The 6467-nt window shown below is 41.9% G+C and overlaps 1 pseudogene; it reads left to right on the top strand.

Annotated features, from left to right (window-relative positions):
• Positions 1-320: 320 nt before the first annotated feature.
• On the top strand, positions 321-820 carry LOC138436400 (heterogeneous nuclear ribonucleoprotein A1-like 3; annotated as a pseudogene).
• Positions 821-6467: the final 5647 nt, after the last annotated feature.

Here is a 6467-nt window from a genome sequence, read left to right as displayed (position 1 = left end):
GGCTTCAAAGACCAAGCACTCCAGAATCTTCGGGATTGTCACGTGTACCACGGTGGGGAAGGTGGATGCTGTCATGAAGGCAAGGCCGTGCAAGGCGATGGAAGAGTTGTGGAGCCCAAGGGCCATCTCAGGAGAAGATTCTCAAAGATCTGGTGCCCACTTAACTGTGAAAAAAAGGCTTTTATGGGTGGCACTAAAGAAGACACTGAAGAACATTACCTGAAAGATTATTTTGAACCATATGGGGAAACTGAAGTGTTTGAAATCATGACCGACTGAGGCAGTGGCAAAAAGAGAGGCTTTGTTTTTGCAACCTTTGATACTATGACTCCATAGACAAGACTGTCATTCAGAAATTCCACCCTGTGAATGGCCACAACTGTGATGTAAGGAAAGCCCCATCCAAGCAAGAGATAGCTAGTGTTTCATCCAGCCAAAGAGGTGAAAGAGATTCTGGAAACTTTGGTGGTGGTTGTCGAAGTGGTTTCAGTGGGAATGACAACTTCGGTCACGGTGGAAACTTCAGTGGTGGTGGCTTTGGTGGCAGCCGTGATGATGATGGATATGGTGGCAGTGGGGACAGCTATAATGGATTTGGTGATGATGGAAGCAGTGTTCGAGGTGGCAAAATCTACAATGATTTTGGCAACTACGACAATCAGTCTTCTTGGACCCTTGACAGGAGGAAACCAGAGGACAAAGGTCAGGCCCTTGTGGTGGTTGAGGCCAGTACTCTGCCAAATCTTGAAACCAAGATGGCCAGGGTGGTTCCAGCAGCAGCAGTAGCTGTGGCAGTGGCAGAGGTTTTAATTACTGCTAGGAAACAAAGCTTAGCAGGAGAGGAAAGCCAGAGAAGGGACAGGGAAGCTACAGATTACAACAGATTTGTGAACTCAGCCAAGCAGAGTGGTGACAGGGCCTGGCTGCTACAAAGAAGACACGCTTTAGATAATACTCATGTGTATGGGCAAAAACCCTGAGGGCTATACTTGTGACTAATTGTATAACAGCTTATTTTAGTTTCTGTTCTGTGGAAAGTGTAAAGCATTCCAACAAAGGGTTTCAATGCAGGTGTGTTTTTGTTTTTTTTTTTTTTGTACCCATGCTGTTGATTGCTAAATAAAATAGTCTGATCATGATGCTGAATAAATGCGTATTTTTTTCAATGTGCTGTGTAAAGTTAGTCTACTCTGAAGCCATTTTGGTAAATTACCCTCAGTGTGAAGTTAGAATTCCTTCAGAGTAATGCCAGTTTCCATTTGAAATTTATTTACCACCTGCTTTGATGGAGAAGCTGCTGTCTTCAGACCCTTGGTGTAGTTGAACTGACAGTTATGTGTTGTGACCTGGAGTTCATTGTTAGAAGGGTCACCCATGAAAAGTCATGGAGTTTCTTTTTTTGGTTTTATCATTAATGATTGTTGGCAATATATCTAAATTGAGTATATATGTATGCAATATACCTAAACTGAGTTATGGTATCAGATAAAGTTATAGATGGGAATGAAGCTTCTGTATCATCCATTATCATGGATAATCAATAAAAGATTTAATACCCTCTTGAAAAAAAAAAGTGAGTACTCTCTGCCTTTTTTCCTTTCTCTCCTCTCTCTGCTTTCTGTCCCCTTACTTCCTTTTCTCCTTCCCTCTCTTTCTCCCTTCCTCCTTTCTTTGTTTCTTTCTTTCTTCTTCCTTACATTTTTCCTTTTGAAACACAATTGAATCCCTCCTATTGCTAAAACTATGGTAAGCAGTTGATAAAGAAGACAGAAAATGTGTCTGCCCACATAGTGCTTATAATTTAAAGGAGGAGACAGTAAAATTACAGTTATGACGCATGCTTAAAGTAAAATTAAGAGAGGGCTGGGATGAGGTAAGGGGAGTGAGGAGCTGCTCTAGACAAGGTCATCATCTGAGAAGAGGAAGGAGAGAGAGAGAGAGATTTGCATATTTTTGAGAATCCTTAAAACTACCACACAATTGCACTCATCTCACACGCTAGTAAAGTAATGCTCAAAATTCTCCAAGCTAGGCTTCAGCAATACGTGAACGGTGAACTTCCTGATGTTCAAGCTGGTTTTAGAAAAGGCAGAGGAATCACAGATCAAATTGCCAACATCTGCTGGATCAGGGAAAAAGCAAAAGAGTTCCAGAAAAACATCTATTTCTGCTTAATTGACTATGCCAAAGCCTTTGACTGTGTGGATCACAATAAGCTGTGGAAAATTCTGAAAGAGTTGGGAATATTAGACCACCTAACCTACCTCTTGAGAAATCTGTATGCAGGCCAGGAAGCAACAGTTAGAACTGGTCATGGAACAACAGACTGGTTCCAAATAGGAAAAGGAGTACATCAAGGCTGTATATTGTCACCCTTTTTATATGCAGAGTACATCATGAGAAATGCTGGGCTGGAAGAAGCACAAGCTGGAATCAAGATCGCTGGGAGAAATATCAATAACCTCAGATATGCAGATGATACCACTCTTACGGCAGAAAGTGAAGAGGAACTCAAAAGCCTCTTGATGAAAGTAAAAGAGGAGAGTGAAAAAGTTGGCTTAAAGCTCAACATTCAGAAAATGAAGATCATGGCATCTGGTCCCATCACTCCATGGGAAATAGATGGAGAAACAGTGGAAACAGTGTCAGAATTTATTTTGGGGGGCTCCAAAATCACTGCAGATGGTGATTGCAGCCATGAAATTAAAAGACACTTACTCCTTGGAAGAAAAGTTATGACCAACATAGATAGCATATTCAAAAGCAGAGACATTACTTTGCCGACTAAGTTCCGTCTAGCCAAGGCTATGGTTTTTCCTGTGGTCATGTGTGGATGTGAGAGTTGGACTGTGAAGAAGGCTGAGTGGCAAAGAATTGATGCTTTTGAACTGCGGTGTTGGAGAAGACTCTTGAGAGTCCCTTGAACTGCAAGGAGATCCAACCAGTCCATTCTGAAGGAGATCAACCCTGGGATTTCTTTGGAAGGAATGATGCTAAAGCTGAAACTCCAGTACTTTGGCCACCTCATGTGAAGAGTTGACTCATTGGAAAAGACTCTGATGCTGGGAGGGATTGGGGGCAGGAGGAGAAGGGGACGACCGAGGATGAGATGGCTGGATGGCATCACGGACTTGATGGACATGAGTCTGAGTGAACTCCGGGAGTTGGTGATGGACAGGGAGGCCTGGCGTGCTGCGATTCATGGGGTCGCAAAGAGTCGGACACGAATGAGTGACTGAGCAACTGAACTGAACTGAAAGGTGACCAGTTTGGCTGGAAGAGGGGTTGGCTAGGAAAAGGCAAAGATTATCTTGGAAACATTGTGGGCAAAGCAAAAGTGTACTGACTCCAAGCATTGTTATAGGTGACTGTCAGCTCAGACTGACATAATTACTGATATTTGTTCTAAATTAAACAAATACATTGTTGAATCAATGGAACTTTGAGTAGTCATTGTCTCTCTGATATACTGTTCACATATTCTTCCATATTCATTTTCCAAAGAGAAAGCTAATGAATAAGAAGGGAAGTGATTACAAAATGGGATAGAAAAGTTGGAGAAGGAAATGGTAACCCACTCCAGTGTTCTTGCCTGGAGAATCCCAGGGACAAGGGAGCCTGGTAGGCTGCCGGCTATGGGGTTGCACAAAGTTGGACATGACTGAAGTGACTTAGCAGTAGCAGTAGCAGTAGCAGAGAGCCCTAGGTATGTAAAGTAGCAGCAATAAGGAAAGTCCTTTCGTTGATACACATAGGACACAATGTAAATTTATTATGATTCTCAGAGCCACTCTTTCCATGGGGATGGATATTCTGCTCCTAGCATCTCGTTCCATCTGCCCCAAATTCTGCTAAACATATTTGTAATGTATTTATTTTATTATTAGAAATATAAGGCCTAAATCCCTTGCAAATATAACACTATGATTTAAATTTACATTAAAGACTAAAAGACTATTTTGGAGAGAGGTCACCTCCTAAGTGTAGAGAAGGAATGGCGATAGATGAGAGGATATTAGGATATCAAGAGAACTAAGCTTTTTTTCTTAGGGCATGTAGCATCTTAGCTCCCCAACCAGGGATCAAACCTACATCCCCTGCATTGGAGGCATGGAGTTTTAACCACTGACCTACCAGGGAATTCTCAAGGACTAAAATTTCATGGTAACATTTTATTTATTAATATTGTGAGAGGGGCACATGGATGATAAAGGTATTAATCTTTATAATGTTTTGGATTTTTGTGTAGATAATCGCTTTCTCTCTTTTAAAGTTTTTATTTATTTATTTATTTTTGGCTACACTGGCTCTTCGTTGCTATGCCTAACCCTTTCTCTAGTTGGCTTGTGTGGGCTTCCCGTTGTGGTGCCTTCTCTTGTTGCAGAGCATGAGCTCTAGGATACATGAGCTTCAATAGCTGTGTCACACAGACAGGCTTTGTTTACCTACAGCATGTGGCATCTTCCCAGACCAGGAATCAAACCCATGTCCCCTCCATTGGCAGGTGGATTCTTAACCACAGGACCATCAGGGAGGTCCAGATGATTACCTCCTGACTGTGTCCTAAGAGTAATCTTTAAGCAAGTTAGCTCTTAAAATAGAAAAATTAAAGGAGAAGGGACAGAAGGAAAGGGCTATGGGAAAGATTGAGTCTACTAATGAGAGATTTCTCAGACTTGAAGAAACTTAGAGATTTAAACAGTTGACTAAAGGAAGCCCTCCTTTTTAGAGCAGTTAGTCTGTTCATGGTCATGGGACCAGTTGATGGAGCTAGTGGAGGAAACAGGGGGTCAGAGCTTCAAGTCAAGAACTCCTGACTTCAGGCTGTTGTCCAAGAATTGCACCACAACTGCCTGGGATTTCCTTTTTGTTTTATCACTGTTGATACCAAATTTCATTTTAGTGACACAACTACTATCTGGAAGTTAGAAGTATACTTGTTATTTAATGGCAAACTGGAGAACGTATTTTAAACAAGGATGACAAGGGACCCTTCTGGTCCTCAGCAGGGTTTCCCGGGTGGCTCACATGGTAAAGAATCTGCCTGCAGTGAGGGAGACCCAGGTTCGATCCCTAGGTCAGGAAGATCCCCTGGAGAAGGCAATGGCAACCCACTTCAGTATTCTTGCCTGGATAATCCCATGGTCAGAAGAGCCTGGCAGGCTGCAGTCTATGAGGTCACAAAGAGTGGGACCTGACTGAGTGACTAACACAGGCACAGTAGGGCAAGGAACATGTTTCTGGTAGGAGCCCAACCCAGCTGACTTTGCCTCCCAGCACCCTAGTCTCTGGTTCTGAAAACCTACCACCCTCAGAACTGGGGAAGGAAAACTCATCGGGATCACTTGGGGTCAGCACTACATCTCCACTGCCCTCCAAGAATACTCGAGTTCCTCAGGTTATCAACCAACCGTTACTGGCAGAGAACTTACTTTGATATAAAAGGAAGAACTTAATCAGGTTAGTGTTCCAAGAAACTTCAGAACAGCTGCAACTTGGCTGAAAATCTTGTTTATCTTGTTGATCTCTTTAATTGTGCCTATAAGCCCAGAGACCCTCTGATGGCTCTAATATAAAGAATAAATGGTGTGTGGGACTCCAGTAATTAAGTTTCCTTTCATTTCCTGTGTGGTAATTTTTATGGAGACCACCATGATAATTTTCTCTAATGAGGCTGAGACAGAAAGGAAGTGCCAGGAGAAAACTCAGAAGGAATGAACAATTCAGGAAGTGCATCAATTTCATAATCAAACCTGCACATGTTGGGTTTCAAGCAGACTCAAGACTAGTTGGAGCACAGTGATCTAAAATCACTTCAACTTCAGGACAAATGCCTTTGTTGATAAAATTGATTATGCCTTTCACATGAATCCTTTTCCAGAAACTCCTTGATGGTCCGGTGGTTAGGACTCTGGGCTTTAATTGCTGAGGGCTTGGGTTCAATCCCTGGTGGGGAAACTAAGATTCCACAAGTGGTGTGATGTGGCCAAAAAACAAATAATAATATCAGAGGGAAGAAAGAGATACAGTATAAACAAAATAAAGAATATCTATATAAAACCAACAGCGAATATTTTTTAAAAATAACCTAAACAAATGAAATTTTTTTCTAACCCCACAGTAGTTTCTCAGTAGTATGCACCTCTATTTGATGTTTACTGAGAAATGTTTTGATCACCACTTTCAAATGTGAATGTGCAAATGAATTATTGGGTTAAAATGCAGATTCTGATTCAGTAGACAGAGAATGAGATGGTTGGATGACATCACTGACTCAATGAATATGAGTTTGAGCAAACTCTAGGAGATAGTAAAGGACAGGGAAACCTGGCAGGCTGCAGTCCATGGGGTCACAAAGAGTCAGACACGACTGAGTGACTGAACAACAGCAACAAGATCTGAGATTGTGCATTTCAAGGGGATGGGCCTGAGATTTTGCTTGTGTGTGTGTTTTTTTTTTTTTTTTG

This window comes from Ovis canadensis, chromosome 3 (genome assembly GCF_042477335.2).
Source record: "Ovis canadensis isolate MfBH-ARS-UI-01 breed Bighorn chromosome 3, ARS-UI_OviCan_v2, whole genome shotgun sequence".
In the NCBI taxonomy this organism is placed as follows: domain Eukaryota; kingdom Metazoa; phylum Chordata; class Mammalia; order Artiodactyla; family Bovidae; genus Ovis; species Ovis canadensis.
This window is presented reverse-complemented; position numbering and strand designations above follow the sequence as displayed.